Below are 22,386 nucleotides of genomic sequence, written 5' to 3' on the forward strand. Positions count from 1 at the left end.
TGTAAGTCCACTGATAGTCAAATAATGTTATTTCTCTGTTCAAAGAACAATCAGTTTTGATACAGTAAAGTAAAATAGAGATTTCCTCTGATATATTGAAGCAGAAGAAAATGGCTTTGAATTCTATTTTTGTGAAGTCCTGTAGCAAGGATAACAAACTGAAATGATGGTAACACATTTAGGTTTTATGCAAATATAAGAGAACTGTATAAAAAAAATAAAGTGAAGTGACTGTGAAAATAAATATGGAGAGTTTTTATGATCAGGAATGTTAATTATTCCTAAAATTTATTTTGAATTATTTGAGGCATTACCCCTCCCCCCAAAATCTATTTTAATACAAAAATATTCTTTATTTGTGCAATTTGTCCTGCTGTTAGCATGGTAGGTGAGCAAGTAATACTTGGAATTTCCCCCAGTCAGGGTCATCCTTACTTGCGGACCTGCCTTCTGCCTTTCATGTTTACATTTACCAACTGCAGTTGGCCAGATCAATAAAGCTAATCTGAGCATAAGTGTAGCAACAGAATCCTTTCTACCTCACTGTTGACAGTCAGTTTGCTTTCCCTCTCTTTTAAGGTTTGTTTGGATGTATGGTTGACCCTTGAACAACACAGGAGTTAGGAACACCAAACCTCTGTACCATGAAAAATCCATGTATAACTTTGACTCCCCCAAATGTAACCACTGAAGCCCACTGTTGACCTGAAGCCTTACAGATAACATAGTGGACTAACACATATTTTGTACTTGTATTATATACTGTATCCTTACAATAAAATAAGCTAGAGAAAAGAATGTTATTAAGGAAATCTGAAGGATAATACATTCATAATACTGTACTGAATTTATTAAAAAAAGAAAAAAAATCCACGTATTAGCAGACCTGTGCTGTTCAAACCTGTGTTGTTTAAGGGTCAGCTGTTACTTTTATTTTATTTTTTTCCCCAGTGTGGGAAACAATCCAGCTTAACAAAAAGTAATTGGAAACCTGGGTTATGAGAAGTTGGTTCTGTTTTATGTGAAGTTGGTGCTATCTTATATATTTGAAAAGCGGGTCAACTTTCAATCTGAAAGCTTATGAGACCGCCACAACCGTGATTGTGATCTGCGTTTCTGGAGTTGTGGTGATGCGAACTTGCCCTCCTCACATTGCCTCCATCTTCATTCATGGGAAGACTAGAGCTGTAGTGTCTTCAGTGTGTTTGGGAAAGACAAGGAGTATATAATGCCATTGTTTGAACAGCTCATTACACGAGTGAATTGTAGTGCTTTCTAGATAATGTGTCTTAGCAATATGTGCCATTTGTTTTTAAAGTCTCAGAATATCTCATAGAATCCTTTAACTTTCTGTAAGCTCCATACACATAAATATGTATCAGTATTTAAAAATGACTTCAAAACAACATGAGCTGCTGTATTATTGCCTCCGGAAGTATTTACAATTTAAAACACAACTGGTTTAATTATACACTGAATGCCATAACCATTAAATACACAAGTATCATTCTAAATATTTAAACAATTTCTATCCAAATCTTAAATAAGCAAACAAAAATAAAAAAGGGGGGGGGCATTCCTTAAAATCTCAAGAAAAGAAGTGCACTTAATGTAGAGTTGCCAGATAAAATAAAGGACACCAGCTAAATTTGAATTTAAGATAAATGGATTTTTTTTTAGTGTAAGTATGTATTATGGAGATACTTATACTAAAACGTTATGCCTTATGTATCTGAATTTCAAATTTAACTCAGTGTCCTGTATTTTATTTTCTAAATATAGCAACCCTGTCTCAGAGAAAAATCCTCTTTATATCCATCAATTTTATACAAAGTCCTACTATTAACAATCAGTGACTAAAAATTAAAATAGAATGTTGAAACTAGGTAAGTTTTGGTAGGTAAGAACAGGAGACAGAGACTTTAAGGCATTGGCTCCCACAGTTAAGGAGGTTGACAGTCAAAAATCTGCACGGCAAGCCAAAGGTTAGAAATACAGGTAGATAATGTTGCTATCTTGTAGGACTGCCTATAGGCTAAAAGCTCAGGCAGGGTTTCTGTGTTGCAGTCTTGAGGCAGAATTCTTTTCAGAGTAACTTCAATCTTTGTAAGGCCTTGAAATGGTTGAATGAGGCTCATTCACATTATGGGGGTAATCTGCTTTACATGAAGTTACTGATTATCAAAGTTAATCACATTTAGATAATACCTTCACAGCCACATCTAGGCTAGTATTTGAACAGCTGGGCATCAAAGCTTAATCAAGTGGACACATAAATTTCATCATCACACTAATCTAAGCAGTGCTGTGCATGGATTTTGAAGGTGTACTTAAGATTCCACATCAGCTGATCCTAAGATAGAGACAATATTGAGGTGAGCCTGATGTGATTACAGGAGGCCATTAAATCTGGGTTTAGCAGTTCAGAAAAGAGGAAATGAGATCTATTTGAACCATGAGTGGAAGTTGAGCCATGAGAAATTTTCCATTGCTGGCTTTGAAGATAAAGTGGGGCACATGGCAAGAAGGCAGGTGACCTCCAGGAGCAGAGTGTCCAGCTGACAACAAGAAAATGGAGATCTCACCCCTATAACCATGAGGAAATAAATTCTTCCAACAATTTCAATGAGCTTTTAAGGAGAATCTTCCTCTAACCCCCAAGACGAGAATTCGGCCTGGCTGACATCTCAGTGCTGCAAAATAGGAACTGTGCCTTGTGATAGATAACCTGAGCAGAAAACTAAGTCCTACCATACAAGACTTGACCCTCACAACTGAAAGCTAATAACCAGGTGTTGTTTTAAGCCACAGAGGCTGTGGTAATTTGTTAGGCAGCAGTAGCAAACTAACACATGCTATTTATAGTTTATTACATTTAGATTAATTTGAATTCCTCTAGATTCTCTGGACTTTGTAATGAAATATATATGTAAATGTGATACAATATATTGTGTATTATGTAATGCATATGTAATATGGGTTATATGTATCTCTCCCTGTTTTGTTTTTTTGCTTTTTGGGTTTTTTTGAAAACTGAATATACTCATGTGTTTTTCTGTAATTTGTCTTAATTATCTTCCTAATACAGTTATATTGCCTTCTTAGGTCACAGAATTCTATGCATTGTAAAGTGGTTACCAGTATAGCATGTGGAAGCCAGTCAGATTCAAATCCCAGCTCTGAGCATGTCTATGCTGTGCAACTTTAGGCAAGTAAATTTTTCTAGCATCAGTTTTTTCTTCTGAAACAGAGGGACAGTAAGGTTGTTGTGTGCAGGTTTTCATAGGTCAGTGAGATAAGACCTATGAAAATACCTAGAACAATTCCTAGCATATAGCAGCCTCTCAGAAATGTTAGCAAATGGTGCTATTCTTCTTAATTTTTTAAAATTGTACAAATAATATACAAATACATCCTCCTGTCATAAAAAGGAATATCGACACATATAAGGATAAAGAGAGAAAATATTCTTTTCACTATGCACAATCATGTTCTCTTACCTGCATCCGTAGCATCATCTCTGAATTTTTAGAGCTTTAAAGTTGGCTGTTACCTCACATAAGTCCTCCTTCATATTTATTTGACATTCTAGCATATTTTCAAGTATAAAGATATTAGTTGATATTCTTCAATATATGGTTACCTTTTCAAATCCATTAAATATCCTATTGAAAGGTTATTTTTGATTCCATTGATTTATTAGATTAATTTGGACAGAAAAATCATTTAAACGTAGTGATACTTTTCCATCAATTTTAATTTCTGTAATGTATTGAGAAGAACCTCAAGGGAAAGAAAATAAAGTGAGTAAATAAATTAATAAATGAGCTAAGAGTTGACATTTCCAAATGCTCTTCTCCGCCCCAAAACTAGAATTGGGAAATAATTCATAATGACATTTGTGCTGATCTTTTGTAGTTACTGAGAAATCTGTGTGATATATAGGTGTTAAAATCAACAATCAACACCTTGAATTATACCTATAAAGCATTGGGAAGCTAAGTGTTAGAAAACTATGGCATGTGGACTACTGCACAATTTATTCCTAATTAGAAAACTTTGAAAAATGTAGAAAAAATTGCTTTTATTTTGTTTTGTTTTTTTAGACTTGAATTTTTTGGAGCAATTCTAGGTTCACAGCAAAATTACAGGACATATCTCCTGCACATGCATAGCTTCCCTTATTATCAGTATCACCCTACCACTGTGGTATGTTTGTTAGAATCAAGGAACTTATATTGACACGTAATTATCACCCGGAGTTTATACTATACATTAGGGTTCACCTTTAAGATTGTACTTCATTCTATGGCTTTTGACAAATGTGCAGTCACATACATCCATTATTTAAGTGTCATACAGAATATTTTCACTGCCCTAAATATCCTCTGTGTTTGGCTATTTATCCCCTTGCTGCTCCAACCCCTGGCAACCTCTGTGATCTTTTTGCTGTCTCCATACTTTTGCCTTCTCTAGAGTGTCGTATATTGGATCATACAGCATACACACTTTTCAGTTTGGCTTCTTTCACTTAGTAGGATGTATTTAAGGATCCTATATGTCTTTTTATGACTTGATAGCCCATTTCTTATTAGCACTGAATGATATTCCATTGTCTGAAGGTACCACACTTTATATATCCATTTACCTACTGAAGGGCATCATCTTGGTTGCTTCCAAATTTTGGCAATTATGAATAAAAGATGCCATAAACATTCATGTGCAGGTTTTTGTGTAGACATCGGTTTCCATCTCCTTTGGCAAACGCCAAGGAGTGGACCATATGGGAAAATTATGTTTAGTTTTATTTTAGTATATTCAGTTTGATAATAAAACAACAGACTGTTCTAAAGTAGCTGCACCATTTTGCATTTCCACCAACAATGAATGAGAGTTCCTATTGTTTCATATTATCAGCAGCATTTAGTGTTCTCAGTGCTCCATATCTGGACCATTTTAATGTGTAATGGTGGTTTTAATTTGTATATTGTTATTATTGTTTTGATTTGCATTTCCTAGATGGCATGTGGTGTGGGGCATCTTTTCATATGTTTATTTTTCATCTGAGTATTTTCTTTGGAGAGGTATTTGTTAAGGCTTCGACCATTTTTAAAATTTCTTATTGAGTTTTTAAAAGTTTTTTGTATATTTGGATAACAGGCCTCTGTTAGATGTATTTCTTGCAAAAAATTCTTGGCTTCTCATTCTTTTGACTTTTTTCTATGTAGAGTAGAATTTTTTTAAATTTTAATGAAATTCAGGTTATTCATTACTTTTTTCCTGGATTGTGCCTTTGCTGTTGTATCTTAAAGTTATTGTCATATCCAAGGTTATCTAGGTTTTGTCATTTCTTTGCTTTTTTTTTTAGGAGTTTTATAGTTTTGCATTTTATGTTCAGGTCTGTGATCCATTTTTAGTTAATTTTTCTGAAGTGTGTAAGTTCTGTGTGTATTTTTTTAATTTGTATTTTTTTAGTATTTTATTTTTTAGAGGGGGGAGGAGGGGTGAGGGGAGCAGGAGAGGGCAAGGGAGAGAGAGAGAATCTTAAGCAGACTCCATGCCCAATACAGAGCCCACTGCAAGGCTCAATCTCATGACCTTAAGAGGATGACCTGAGTCAAAATCAAGAGTCTGGTGCTTAACAGACTGAGCCACCCACATACCCCATAAGTTCCGTGTCTATAATAATTTTTTTGCATGTTGGATGTCCTATTGTGTCAGTACTATTTGTTGAAGAAACTAACTTGCTCCATTGTATTGCCTTTATTCCTTTGTGAGAGATCAGTTGACTATATTTAAGTGGTCTATTTCTGTCCTATTAATCTATTTATTTTACTGCTACACTGTTTTGATTGCTGTAGCTTTATAGTAAGTCTTGAAGTCAAGTAGTGTCAGTCTTCCAGCTTTTCCTTTTAATGTGTTGCCTCTTAATATAAATTTTAGAATCAGCTTGTCAAAATTCCACCAAATAACTTGGTTGGATTTTTATTGGGATTACTTGAATCTACGTATCAAGTTGGAAAGAACTGACCTCTTGACAATATTTAATATTTCTCCATTTATTTAGTTCTTCCTCTTGACAATATTTAATTTCTCTCCATTTATTTAGTTCTTCTTTGATTTTGTTCAGAGTTTTATATTTTCCTCACGTAGATTCTCTGATATTTTGTTAGATTTATACCCAAATATTTCATTTTTAGGGGTACTAATATAAATGATACTTTTTTATTGAATTATAGTTGACATACACTGTTATATTAGTTTCAAGTATACAACACGGTGAACCAACAATTCCATATANTATATATTACCCAATACTCAACACCACAAGATTATTGCAAAATTATTGACTATATTCCCTCTACTATATTTTTCATCCCTGTGACTTATTTATTTTGTAACTAGAAGATTGTACCCCTTAATCCCTTTCACCTAATTCACCCATCAAATTCCACTTGTTCATTGCTAGTATATAGGAAAGTGATTAATTTTTGCATAATAACCTGGCATCCAACAACCTTGCTATCATTGTTTATTAGTTCCAAGGGTTTTTCTTTCTCACAAGTTTTTATATAGACAACCATGTCATTTGAAAGCAAAATTAGTTTTATTTCTTCCTTCACTATCAGTATATCTGTTATTCCTTTTTTATTTTTCTGAATCAGAAATTTTAATGATATTGAAAAAAGAGTGGTGAGAAGGTATATGCTTGCCTTGCTCTTGATCTTAATGGGAAAGCTTTGATTTCTTCACCATAAAGTATGGTATCAGCTGGAAGGTTTTCTGTAGATTATCTTTATTGAGTTGAGGAACTTCCCCACTATTCCTAGTTTATTGAATTTTTTTAATGAATGGATATTGAATTTTGTCAAATGCTTTTTTTGCATCTATTAACAAGATCACGTGATTATCCTTCTTTGTCCAGTTGATATTCTAAATTACATTAATTGATATTCAAATGTTGAACCAACCTTGTATACCTGAGATAAATCTGACTTAGTTGTGATGTATAATTCTTTTTATACAATGCTCAATTTGATTTGCTAATATTTCATTGAGGATTTTTACATCTATGTTCTTGAGAAATACTGATCGGTAGTTTTCTTATAATGTCTTTGTCTGGCTTTAGTAGAGAGGTAATGGTGGTTTCTTGAATGAGTTAGGAAATATTTCCTCTGTTTTTATCCTTGTGAAAGTGATTGTTGAGAATTGATACAATTTCTTTCTTAAATATTTGGTTGAATTCACCAGAGAACCCATCTGTATTTGGTGCTTACTATTGGGAAGGATATTGATTACTGATTCAATTTCTTTAATAAATATAGGTCTATTCAGATGATCTGTTTCTTCTTGTGTGAGGCTTGGCAGATTGTGTCTTTCAAGGAATGGTCCGTTTCATCGAATCAAATCTGTGGGCCTAGAGTTGTTTGTAGTATTCTTTGTTTATCTATTTAATGTTCATGGTATCTGTAGTGATGTCCCTTCTTTCATTTCTGATATTAGTAATTTGTTTCTTCTCTCTTTTTTTCTTGGTTACCCTGGCTAAAGGTGATTCACTTTTACTGCTATTTTCAAAGAACAAGCTTTGGTTTTGTTAATTTTCTCTATTGATTTTCTGTTTTCAATTTCATTTATATCTTTTCTAATTATTATGATTTCTTTTCTTCAGCTTACTTTGGACTTAATTTGCTCTTCTTTTTTTATTTTCCTGAAGTGGAAACTTATGATTGATTTTAGATCTTTCTGTTCTAATATAAACATTCAATGCAATATGTTTCCCTCTAAGTGTTCCTTTCCTGAATCCTGCAAATTTTGATTAGTTGTGTTTTCACTTTCATTTTTTTCAAAATACTTTGAAATTTCTCTTGATTTCTTCTCTGACCACTGTGTTATTTAGACATGTGTTGGTTGTTTAATATTTAGGTATTTGGTGATTTTCCAGTTATCTTTGTTACTGATATCTAGTTTAATTCCATTGTGATCTGAGAGCAGACATTGTACGATATCTATTCTTTTAAATGTGTTAAGTGTGATTTTTGGTCCAAAATGTATTCTGTTTTAGTGAATATTCCTTTGTGAGCTTGAGTAGAACATGTATTTTACTGACGTTGGATTAAGTAGTCCATAGAAGTCAATTAAGTCCTGTTGATTTATATTGTTGCTGAATTCTTCTATGTCCTTACAGATTTTCTACCTACTAGATCATCCAATTGTATTATAGGGGTGTCAGTCTCCAGCAGTGATTCTGGACTCATCTATTTCTTCTTGCAATTCTATGAGGTTTTTTTTTTTTTTTTTTTTCTCATAGTTTGGTGCTCTGTGGTTAGATGCATGCACAATAGGTGTTTGGATTATTATGGTCTCTGGAAAATTGACCCCTTTATCATTCATTATGTAATGTCCTTCTTTATCCTTGGTATCTTTCCTTCCTTTAAAGTCTGGTATGTCTGAAATTAATATAGCTACTTTTTCTTCCATTTGATTAGTGTTAATATGGTATATTTTCTTCATCTATTCTTAATTGATATGTGTGTTTAGTTGGCTTCTCGTAGACACATATAGTCAGGTCTTGTTTTTTTTGATATGCTCTGACAAACTCTCTTTTAATTGGTACATTTAGACCTTTGATGTTCAAAATGATTATTGATGTAGTTTGATTGATATTTACCATATTGCCACTTTGTTCTATTTACTGCTCTTAGTCCTTGTTCCTATTTTTTCTTCCACTCTTTCTGCCCTTTTGATTTTAATCTAGCATTTTATATGATTCAATTTTCTCTCCTTTCGTGGCAAGTCAGTTATATTTTATTACTTTTTAGTTATTGCCTTAAGTGTTTACAATATACATTTACAGCCAATCCAAATTCATGATCAAATAACACTCCAACACTTCACAGCTAGTGAGGGTACTTTATAATAACAAAATAATCCTAATTTCTTTCTCCCATCCCTTATCTTGTTGCTGTAACTCACTTCACTTACATAAGCATATATATGATATATGCATTCACATATATAATTGGATATATTGTTTCTCTTCTTATTTTGAATAATATTTTATCTGTTAGATCCAATAAGAGTTTTTGACCAATATCATTTTCCTTTTCTCTAAAGAATTTTCACATTTCTTGCAAGGTGGGACTACTACCAATAAATTCCCTCAATTTTTGTTTGTCTGAGAAGGTCTTTATTTGTCCTTCATTTTTGAAGGATAATTTCTCAGAGTACAGAATTCTGGGTTGGTATTTTTTTCACCCCCTCTGGACACTATTTCACACCACTCTCTTTTCTATGTAATCCTTACAGTTCTTCCTGCATAGGTAATTAAACCCCCCGCCCCCACCCCCTTGGGCTTCTTTCAGGATTTTTTTCTTTATTTTTAACTTTGTCTAGTTTGAAAATGATATGCCTGTGTATAGTTGTGTAATTCGTTTGTTTGTTCTTAATTTATTCTACTTTGTATCCTCTGGGCTTCCAGGATCTGTGGTTTGGTGTCTGACATAAATTTGAGGAGCTTCTCATTTATTAATACTTCAGATATTTCTTCTGTTTCTTTCTCTTTTCTCTCCTTCTAGTATTCCCATGATGTGTATGTTATACATTTTGTAGTTGTCTCATAGTTCTTGGATACTGTGTTCTGTTTTGTGTGTTTGTTTTTGTTTTATTTTGTTTTTCTCTAGTCCTTTTTCTCTTTGTTTTCTAGGTTTGGATGTTTCTATTGAAATATCTTCAAGCTCAGAGAGTTTTCCCTCATTAATGAGCTCATCAGAGTAATTCTTCATTTCTATTGTAGTATTTTTGACCTCTAATATTTCTTTTTGATTCTTAGTATTTCCTTCTCTCTGCTTACATTGCCTATCTGTTTTTGCATGCTATTTTATCCATTAGAGCTCTTAGTATTTTAATTATATTTATTTTAAATTCCCAGTCTTATGATTCAACATCCTGCCATTTTTGGTTCTGATGTTTACTATGCCTTCTTAAATCATGTTTTTATCCTTTGATACAGCTTGTAATTTTTTCTTGTTAACCAAGCATGATGTACCATGTCAAAGGGACTGCTGTAAGTAGGTCTTTAGTAATGCGGAGATAAGGTGTGGAGGGAGGGGAAGTGCTCTATAGTCCAGTGATTAGGTCTCAGTTTTGTAATTAGCCTATGCCTCTGAAATGTGAGCTTCACAAAATTTCTCAGTTTTATTTTGTTTTTTGTTTGTTTTCCTACACTCTTTCGGTGGAAGAGGATGACTCAAGTGGGTTGGAGTGTTGGGTATTTACCTTCCCTGAGTCAGTTAGGCTCTGAAGATGCCCCAGCAGGTTAAACTCCAGTTAACTAGTCTGACCTGAGGGCAGACCTTATTAAGAACAATGAGTGCTCTGGTGGTTTTCAAAATGGTTCCTTTTCCCCTCTCCTTGCAGGAAACAGGAGGTGATTACTGTAAGAACCAGGCCAAGCTGACTGTTGTTTCCTGAAATTTTTAACTCTCGGTGTTGACCACACTAAGCCTTCAGAAATTCGTCAATTACAGTTCCAGTTTTCCTACCCAGCCCTAATTCCTGTGGCAGTTTCAGCTCTTACATTTCTGCTCTGGTAAGTCATGACTACTTATGTCCACCTGTCTGTCTCTCCAGTATTAGGGGCAGTGTTTTGCCCTGCGTCCTCTCCTCTTTTGTGGATCCAAGAAGACTTGTTGATTTTTCAGTCTTTTCCTTTTTTTTTTACTTGTTAGGATGGAGTACTAACTTCTGAGCCCTTTACATGTGTAATTGAAAGCCAGAAGTCCCCAATATTTTTTAAATTTATTTTTAGAATGGTTAAACTTGAATAGGTCAATTGCAGCACAACCAATAAATATAGTGGGTGCATTATAAAATGGTCTAAAATGTAAAGGGCTTTCATTTGAAGTTAAATGAATGTAACTACATAATGTGCCTATTAAATGGTCAAAGCTTAAGCAGAACCAAAATTATAAATTTGGAATCCTTTAAATTTAGCATTCTCTGGTTAGGAAAATTTTCCAGTATTTGAATAATATATATATTTCCTATATAAGGATTTCCTATATAAGGAAATCACTCCTTTGACATGTATTTCTTTCCCCTCACGACATTGGTGTTTATCACAACAAAGCAGTGAGAAAAGTTACTTGTGAAACAAATACTATTAGCACTTTTACAGTTTCACAATGAAAAAGCAATGTGACACAGACACCTGTCTGATATCAGTGCTAACCAGTGGTGCTGTGAACTTTGACAAGCTGGTAGGCTTCTTACTAACAATTTCAGTCAATTGATGATATAATGGGACATCTGATACCTTGACTTTCTGTAATACAGAGAATAGCTGTTTCATAGATAATTCCATATAGGACTTAATATATGCAAAATATCCAGCACATAGTAAAGACCACTCAATAGAATTAACTAGTATTATTTGAAAAACATTAGTATGAGCCTGGTTTGGAGGCAACTGGAAGGTAAATGTGACTTTATTCTGGATAAGAAAAAAATGTTGTTTAAAGTTTTTTTATAAAATAATAAACCACCCATGTCACCAGAACAACTGTTTCCTTTAATTTCTTTTAAAATGCTTAATTCTTACACCTGCTTTTTTAAAAATGCTCCTCTAAAATGATATAAAGCAATATATGTTGATGAAAAATTACCATCTTAAAATTTGTTTGATTGATAGAAAGTAACACCAGCTAGAAGTGTGTTCACATATTGTAGCACAAAAATCTAAAGCCTTATTTGTGCTACTATGTGTTGTATTAAACTACAAATGGTATTTTGGGGAAAGACTGTCTCCAATTGTTGTACTTGCCAAGTTCCTGGAAGTAGTAGGTGGTGTGTGGCTTTGTAATTAGGAAGGGAGTAAGTTAAACTTCCCTATCATCCTAAGAGGCACATGTTACACAGTGAGAAATATTTGGTAAATAAGAATAAAGGAATGAATGATAAATAAAGCCCCAACCCAGGTGATAAAGCATGTGGATCTGTACATAACTATCAATATATAGGCTATCAGCTTTTCATTTACATTTCAAGAAAGGGCTAAATACTACTAAATACTAAGGCTTCTAAAGTGATGTTTTATTTTCTAATCTCTCTGATTTTAGCTATAAATTGTCCTCTGATATCAGTGATTTTCAAATTTCATTATAACTTTCCTATAACACATAAATCTTTAATCAGAGATTAATGGAGAACCCAATTATTAAAACACAAGTACACACATTTTTTCCTAGCAACATAAAATACTGATTGTGAAAGCACTAAGCACCATTTCTCCTACATAATCCCTTTCTGTTTCTCTCAATTAAACCCTAAGCAAATAGATTTTCATAGGGGAATAAAAAACACTTGTATTGATATTTTTAAAACTTTGTCCATAGACAGGATTTTCTTTCAGACACAAAACATCAAATAGGTAAAATAAGACAACATGGTAAATGCTTTGGGGAAAAAAAAATGTCATCTGGGAAGAAAATGATTTGCAATCTATTATAAATGTAGTAAAAAATAATAGTTTATCTCATTTATTTGAAAATCACAGAAATTTGTGCACTAATTTTGATATTTATGTTCAACCACTTCTTAATAAATGAGGTAAGATCTAAATATAATCAATTTTTATTCTTACCTTTTTAAAATAGACTCCTCATGAATTAAAATGAATAAATTATAATCATATAGATCACTGGATTTTTAAAAGTGAATGTTCCTGTAGAACTATCAAATATATCAAGATATAGAATATTCCTTTACGCCTCTACTCAGTTATTAGCCCTTTGAGAAATGTAATTACATTTCTGACATCTGTTACCAGAAAAGGCCCTGCTTATTTTCTAACATTATCAGTGCAACTATTCTAAATATATGAATTTTTCTTTACTAAACATCTGTGTAGTTGTAGTTTGTTTTTATTACTGTATAATAGTCCATATTTTTTTTCATTTTACTTCATCTGTTTTACCATTGTGGTAATTTTGGTCATTTCTAATTTTGGGATGCAATGAAAAATACTTCCTTCAATATTCTTGTACTTATCTTTGGTGACATATATACAGATTTCTGCTGATTATATATAAATTCCTAGGATATCTAAGAATTTAATTGATGATTCATAGTATACATATGTTCAGCTTTGGTAGATACTGCTAAACAGTTTCAACGAGTTTATAACAATTTATACTTTGACAAGTGTGTGAGAGTTCCTGTTACTCTATATTCCTACTAAAACTTGGTATTGACATTTTTTATTTAACTGTAGCCATCCTAATACTTTGGTCATATTTTATTATAGTTTTATGTTTTGCTAATACGTTTGTTAAGCATATTTTTGTAAGCTTATTTTTGGACAACATCTTAAGTGCCTGTTCAATCCATTTCCTTATTTTTATTTTAAATTTAGTGGTCTATCTTTTCATTATGGATTTGTACTTATTTTCATGTATTTTTGAGTCTTCAGTTGATTACTTGAATTGCAAATAGCTTCTTCAAATCTATGGATTGCCATTTACTCTTTCAAAATTGTCTTTTGATGAACAGAATTTAATTTCACTAAAGTCGAATTTATCAGTCTTTTCCTTCATAGTAAATAATTATTCTGTTCTATTGAGGAAATAGTAACCTATTGAAAAGTCACTCTTTGTAATATTGCAGAAAATTTATTATTTCAGCTTTCATATTTTGATTTATGATCCATGTAGAACTGATTTGGTTTATGGCATGAATTAGAAATTCTCTTTTCTTTCATATGGTAAAATTATTATAGTACAATTTATTAAGAAAGCCATCATATTCTTTTGCATTGAAGCTATTTGTTAATGTAGTTCAAGGGATTTGGCATTTTAAAGTTGCAGATTTTTTTTTAATCCCATGTATTTCAGATTACAGAGCCTGAGCAGAGTGTGACTCCACCACACTCATCTTTTCTTCTATTTTTTTTTTATAATTTAAAAATTATAGTTATTTTAGTTGTATCTGGTTTCTGTTTGGGTCTTTCTGGGCCTACCCCTCAAACCCCCTCTCCCCATCTTCTTTGCTGGCATGCTTGGTAAAGATTTTTGGTTGCTCTATGTGAATGGTTGTGACATTTCTAGACAATATTATCTTCTTCCAGAGAACACTTTATTATTTCTCCACAAGCAGATAGTGCACACTTAAATTACCTTGCTCCACCAATTACTATGAATGCTTGCAGCTTTAAGTTTTTGAAGGTTATTCTATTTATGTGCCCTTTCTCTTAGCGCATAACCCTATAGGAGGATGAACCATTTTCCTGGGGTGATTTCAGGGCCTGACTTCCTTTTTAGGTCGTTGGCTGTATCAATTTTTGTCCCAGAATTCTGAGACTGCCAAAATATTAGCATAGCTTTTGCCCTCAGCAGCTGTTTTTCTTTGTTTTGACCTTTTACTCCAGGCATATCCAACCTAAGAACTGGTAAATGTCTTTGTAAGGATTGTATACAGAAGGCCTGGATCAACTCCCATGGTTCCATTTCTCTGCCATTCTGGCCTTTTAATTCTGGGTTGCTCTGGTATCCATGAATTTCAATATCTATTACACCAGCTCAGTGGAAACCACACAAACTTCAGATCTTACTCAAATCAAGCTCGACAACCTGAAGGTAAATAGCCTTAAGGGGAAAAAAATGCTTTGAATCCAACTTTGATGCACTTTATAGGATATTTACTTTCAAGTTCTGGTATTTTAGTTGCTTTCTGATATTTTCAGTCAGTGTTTTTAATTCACTTGTTAGTCTCATAACTTATAAATGTTTTGCAGTTGTTTTCAATGAGTGATTATGATGGGGTTGCTCATCATAGCTAGGAATGGAACTCAAGATTCATTTTTACCAAGTTTTATGGATGGTGAAAAAGAGGTAACCAAATAATAATAATAATAATAAAATGCATGTCTTTTGATTCCCCAACACTCTTAAGTGGTAGATTTGCAAAAATTTCTGGGTGACAACAAGTCAACAAGTTCCCCTGACATGGTGCCATATCAGATTTTCAGCCAGTGAGGGACCCTGGTTCCATCTGCAAAAGGCTCTGAAACTTGTCCCTTGAAGGTTGATGTGGAGGGTTAAGTGTTAAGTTTTTATACCTTCTATTCTTTCATTCTGTACCTTCTTACTTACTCCCATTCCCTCATACTGATTCACTGTTATCATTAAGTATATGTATTTTATATATTTAATATATAATATATTCACTTTCCCTGTTCAAATTACTCTGTGATTTCTGTCTCCTCATTGGACCCTGGCTGATAAAAAAAAATCACATAAGTAAGAGTTATGAGGAAGATTCAGACATAAGTAGCAAGGACATAGCTACTCTAAATATAGTTTAAAGTTCTCCTGGCTCTGAAAAGACTGGTACACAGAGAAGAGAACAAAATATATAGCAGATAGAAATTCAGAACAGGAGTATCAATAATGCAGTCTTGATTCTAAGCCAATGGGATATATGCCTAATTATATTCAGAGTTCTTATTAACTCAGAACTACTCAGAGTTCATCAAATGATATCACAGTTAAGGGTTAGGGTTTATGCAACTTTATATAGGTTAATTAACTGTAGGTCAGGAAGCTGAGTATAAAAAAATAGAAAAATCAATCAAATAAAGTAAATTTTTGTATATGTTGTGAAGGCATGCTATTATGGTAGCTAAGCACCCTAGATTTAGAGAAAAATAGAATCTGAAACCTAGAAGTACTGATTAATGATGGGAATTTGGCAATTTTTAAAGCCTCATGACCCTAAGTTTTTTGATGTGAAACTGGAAAACAAATTTAAGTCTCTTCAGTCATAGCTGTGTAGGGTGTGTGTGTCTTTGTTCACTGATACACCTACATGAAAAAAATGGAAGGGAAATAGGTAGAAACAACAAAAGCCAAAGTGGTGGGTTTTTATTATCATTAGCATCATCATCATCAGCAGCAGAAGCAACATCAGTATCATCAAATTAATGATAAAAATCAGTGAAAACAGACTATTTCTGAAGGATTTCTGTTCCCAGGGAATATATAATCTCTTGATCTTCCAATTATTTTAGAGTCTGAAAAGTCTGAGCAGAGTTTTTTATTTAGTAGGAATCTACTTGGGGAGATGAGAGGGACGGCAGAGGAGACTTTAAGAAATATTGCTATAATCTGTATTTTTCTCAGTATAGTGATCAGAAAAGCAAGTGAAAACTTTTTAATTTTTGAAAATGTTTTTAAGGTTTTTTTCTTGTTGAAATGCACTTCTCAAATATGACATTGATCAAAAACTAAGTTATTTAAATCCTGAATTATAAGTATCCCAGAACCAGTCAGTACCTTTAACAATAATATCTGTATTTCCTTTTCCTAATACCATGCATAATTAAAACCATTTTGGTAATTGCATTTAGCCTGTTGCTTATAGAATGTGTGTTTGATAGGCACATAGGCAATTTGTTTTTGTTTTTTTATTTACTTTTGAAATACTTTAAGTTGATAGGTTGACATTCTGGATTATACATTTGTATATTGGTGTTTTATGCATTTTGTGAAATGATTCAGTTGCTTTGTTTTCATTCTACTCTGTGATACTGAAGAAATCAAGATCCAAAGTCATCAGGACTTAGAACCAAGAGAGAGGAGGAGAAGTGGGAGGGGCAGAGGGAGAGGAAAAGAGAGAATCTCAAGCCGACTGCGCTGAGATCATGACCTGAGCCAAAATCAGTAGTCCAATTCTTAACCGACTGAGCCACCCAGGTGCTCCCCTAATTTTTCTTTGGAAACATTCTCAGTATAGACTCTCACGGTGAAAATGGATACTCTGGTAAAATGTTTTTAGTCCATTTATTATGCTTTCTTTATAAGGTACCTGAAATCACAGATATTAGAGATAGCCACTCCTACAAATTAGAAAGCTAAAATAATACATAAATACATATAATATGATAAATTCAGTGAATAGGACTTACGAATAGTAAAGTGCCATGTCAATTCACATAATATTCAAGAAAAATGTAAATATAACGTTACTCATACTTAAAAAAACACATATCTAGTCAATATGATGAATAATCGGCTTATAATTGTGTTTATATTTTATAGTCCTACCATACAAATTTAACTGTTAGATAATTGTTGCCAGGAATGAAAATCTCATGCATTTTAATATTAACCTGGAAAAGAAGACTTAGAGGATTACCTATTTTTTAATTATAATGTTGTCATTTTCTATTAATAGGAGATAATTATGTGATAAGTAAATTACTCTTGGGAGCTAATTTTAATATTTTTATAGTTTACCATTATTGCTGCTTTTATAACAATGACTTGGGTCTTTGAAGATCCCCAAACTGTATTTATTAAGGCAATTTATTATTGTAGAATCCAAGAATGTAGTAACATTAAATAACATATAATTTTTTACATAACTGTACAAGGTTTAGTTTAAAAATGTGAGAATTTGGTACAACAAATAATTACAAAGGAAAACAAATGTAAATTCAACGAAAGACTTCACTTGGTCCATTAAAAGTAAATTAAAACATTAACAGACGATTATCTGAGCTACACTCCTACTCAGCTCAATCCAGCTGCATCTGTGATTCAGACTATTTCAACTGCTTTTAATTAGAAGTTTTTGTGAATATCTCAGAGGTTGCAAATTAAAGAGAACATTAACTAGCAGATTCTGTACTGCTTAAAAAGGAAATATCCTAGGGAGAACTCCAAATAGTGATAAAGAATCTCAGTAGTAATGGAAAGCAATGTATGTATCAGGAAATTAAAAAAAAAGAGAGAGAACTACTAAAGTCTCAGACTTAATGCTATAAAAATAAGATTGCAAAGACATTAGATGACTCTGTCTCCTATTATTAATGGAAATTTGAAAAAACAACTCCACCGTCTCACAAGAAACAGTTTAAACTGTGGTAGTGGTTATAGGGAGGTGATCTGGTTACTCTAATTTTTGATGTATGATACAGGTTTTTTAAATGTACCAAGTTTAGAGCAGATGATATTTTCATGATTTTACTTCTATTCTTCCCCATCTTACATAATAAATCCTATAGCTCAAACTATTTTTGATAATATGAAAAATAAAATCCTGTATTCTTAGAAACTTATGTTATAGAAATTAAAGAGTGGTTCAAGATTTTTTTTTTTAATTTTCATTTAAAAAAGACTTTATTTGTAGAGCAGTTTTAGGTTCACAGCAGTATTGAGAGGAAGGTACACGTATTTCCCATATAACTCCTGCTTCCACACATGAATAGCCTCCGCTGTTATCAATAACCCCCACCAGAATGGTATATTTATTACAAATGATAAACCTACATTGGCACAACATTATCATCCAAAGTCTCATGGTTTACCTTAGGGTTCATTCCTGGTGTTATGCATTCTATAGGTTTAGTCAAATTATAATGACAAGCATCTGCCATTATAAGAGCATACAGAATAGTTTCAGTGCCCTAGAGATCCTCTGTGCTTCACCTAATCCTTGGATGGTCAGGGTATCTTGAATTCTGGATATTTTATTGTTGTTGTTGATAGTATAAGGCATTGCTTATGATGATGTCCTGAAACAACAGCAGAGTGCACACAGCACACACTAGAGACACTCCCTGAAGTGCCAGGCCCTGGGCACTACAGGAGGTTTTCTTCATAAGGCCATTACATTCAGGAGGAGGAGACATAACTGGCTTTCCTAACACACAGAAGAAGGCAGAGACAGACAGAAGGAGGAAAAAAATAAAAGGAATTTTCCCAAATGAGAGAACAAGATATTACTATAGCCAGAGATCGAAATGAAACAGATAAAAGTAACATGACTGATGGAGAATTTAAAGCAATTATCATAAAGATACACTCTGGACTTGGAAAAAAAAAATGAAAGTCATCAGTGAGACCCTTACCACAGAGATAAAAAGGTTAAAAAAAAGTAATCAGAGATGAAGAGTGCAATAAACGAGAACATTTCTCTTTCACCATTCATAAAAATAAACTCAAAATGGATTAAAGCCCTAAATGTGAGATGTGAAACCATAAAAGTCCTTAAAGAAAGCACAAGCAGTAATTTCTCTGACACTGATCTATCTTAGCACCTTGTTTTTTTATTTTTTTATTTTTTTTTTTTATTTTTTATTTTTTAAGATTTTATTTATTTATTCGACAGAGATAGAGACAGCCAGCGAGAGAGAGGGAACACAAGCAGGGGGAGTGGGAGAGGAAGAAGCAGGCTCCCAGCGGAGGAGCCCGATGTGGGACTCCATCCCGGAACGCCGGGATCACGCCCTGAGCCGAAGGCAGACGCTTAACAACTGCGCTACCCAGGCGCCCCCAGAAACTTTCTATTTTGAAGTAGTCCCAATAGTTTACTTTTGCCTTTGTTTCCCTTGCCTCATCAGACCTGTCTAAAAAAACAAGGTGCTGGGGCGCCTGGGTGGCACAGCGGTTAAGCGTCTGCCTTCGGCTCAGGGCGTGATCCCGGCGATCTGGGATCGAGCCCCACATCAGGCTCTTCTGCTATGAGCCTGCTTCTTCCTCTCCCACTCCCCCTGCTTGTGTTCCCTCTCTCGCTGGCTGTCTCTCTGTCACATAAATAAATAAAATATTAAAAAAAAACAAAACAAAGCAGAAAGTTTCTGCCCAGCTACAGGAAACAATCAACAAAACTAAAAGGCAACCTACTGAAGACAGAAGATATTCATAAATGACATGTCTGATAAAGGGTTAGTATCCAAAATACATAAAAAAAACTTATAAAACAACACCCAAAAATGAATAATCCAATTAAAAAATGGATGGATGATGTGAATAGACATTTTTCCAAAGAATATATACAGATGGCTAACAGACACATGAAAAGATGCTTAACACCACTGATCATCAGGGAAATGCAAATGAAAACTACAATGAGATATCACCTCACACCTGTCAGAATAGCTAAAATCAACAACACAAAAAACAAAACAGGTGTTGGCTAGAATATGGAAAAAGGGGAACCCTCTTGCTCTCTTTGTGAGAATGCAAACTGAGGCAGCCTCTATGGAAAACAGTATGGTGGGTCCTCAAAGAGTTAAAAATAGAACAACCCTGTAATCCAGCAATCACACTGCTGGGAATTGATCCAAAAAATACAAAAATAATAATTCAAAGGGATACATGCGCCCGGATGTTTACAGCAGCATTGTTTTCAACAAATTATGAAAATAGGCCAAGTATCCATGGATTGATGAATGGATACAGAGGGTGGGGTATATATATATATATACACAATGGAATAGTATTCAGCAATAACAAAGAATGAAATCTTGCCATTTGCAATAACCTGGGGTGGACCTAGAGAGTATTATGCTAAGTAAAATACCATGATTTCACTCATATGTGGAATTTAAGAAATAAAATGAGCAAAGAGGAAAAAAAGCATAAAACGAGGCAAACCATGAAACAGACTCTTGACTATAGAGAACAAACTGATGGTTACCAGAGGTGAGGTGGGTGCAAGGATGGATTAAATAGGTGATGGGGATTAAGGAGGGCACTTGAGCTGAGCACAGGGTGAAGTATGGAATTGTTATATCACTGTATTGTACACCTGAAACTAATGTTATAATGTATGTTCACATACTGGAATTTAAATACAAACTTAAAAAAAGAATAAAATGTAAACAATTAAGAAATAGAAACAAATCAGGACTTTCATAAACCATATGTTAAAAGTAAATAAATGCATAGATATGTAGCAGCTGAGCCATTATTGAACAATTCTAAAAGGAAAAATTAATAAAACCTGGGATGGTTTTCCTTTTTGTTATTTCTATATGATGATTTATAAAGCCAAATTAGTTTTACCTCATTATTGAAAACCATGGTGGCTCAACATATATCCTCATATATCTCTCAAATATTAGCTATGCACAAATACCATGCTAGGTGTTGACTGTAGAAAGATAAAGATGACCTGTTCCTCACATTTAGAGGTCATGTAGTTTATAGACAATCTTGTATAATTCCATTACTGCGTCTTAGAAGGCATAAGTCATATGTGCTTATTGTTACAATAAAGATTTTTATATTTATTCTCCTTTAATGCACATATAAATTTCATTAGTAATATAAATCATATAAATATAATATAAATTAAACCTCAAAATTATGTTAATGTTATTTAAGACAGTGTTACTTTTAATTTTTTAAATTTTTAAAAAAGATTTTTATTTATTTATTTTGAGAGAAGAGAGCAAGAAGAGAGCAGAAGCAGGGGAGAGTGGCAGAAGGAGAGGGAGAAACAGTTTCCCCAAGCAAGGAGCCAGACATGGGCCTCCATCCCAGGACCCTGGGATCATGACCCGAGCCAAAGGAAGACACTTAACCTACTGACCCACCCAGGCGCCGCATTTTATTTTATTTTTTAAATATTTTATTTATTTGTCAGAAAGAGAGAGAGAGCACAAGTAGGGAAAGTGGCAGGCAGAGGGAAAAGCAGGCTGTCTGCTGAGCAAGGAGCCAGATGTGGGACTTGATCCCAGGAGCCTGGGATCATGACCTGAGTTGAAAGGCAGATGCTTGGCCAACTGAGCCACCCAGGCATCCCGACAGTGCTACTACTTTTTAGAAAACAATCTACAATGTATAATAAATACATATAATAAATATTGAAAATACCATATGAGAAATATAATGGTTCCACCCAAAGTGCCTAAATTATCTTTAAGGAAGAGCATAGGTCTCTGATGGTTCTAATGACTTAAGCTTGCATTGAAAAATATGAAAAGGGAAAGTTTAAAAAAATATTCAAATTAAAAACACACAGTGTACCCACATCTCCCATCCCCCATCTTCTACCTCTGGCAACCACCCAACCACCAATCTGTTCTCTATATCTATGAGCTTGGTGCTTGTTTTTTTATATTCCACATATAGGAGAGGTTATACAGTATTAGTGTTTCTCTGATTTATTTCACTTACCATAATTCCCTCAACTTGCATTCATGTTGTTGCAAATAGGAAGATGTATTCTTTTTTAGTGGCTGAATAATATTCCGTTGTGTTTGTGTGTATATCATGTATGCATATGTGTATATACATATCCTGAATATATGTATATGCACCATGTGTTTATGAATCATGTGTTTGTTTATGCACTGTGTATATGTATACATACTGTGTGTGTAGATATAAACATATATATATATATCATACAATCATGGTGTATATACATACATGTATATGGTTACACACATATACATACATATGTGTATGTGTACACACCATGATTTTTTAATCCATTCATCCATTGATGGATACTAAAGTTGTTTACATATCATGGCTATTGTAAATAGTGCTGCACTGAGCATGGGGTACATATTTCTTTTCTAATAAGTGTTTTCAT

Source organism: Ursus maritimus, unplaced genomic scaffold (genome assembly GCF_017311325.1).
Source record: "Ursus maritimus isolate PB19 unplaced genomic scaffold, ASM1731132v1 scaffold_8, whole genome shotgun sequence".
NCBI lineage: Eukaryota > Metazoa > Chordata > Mammalia > Carnivora > Ursidae > Ursus > Ursus maritimus.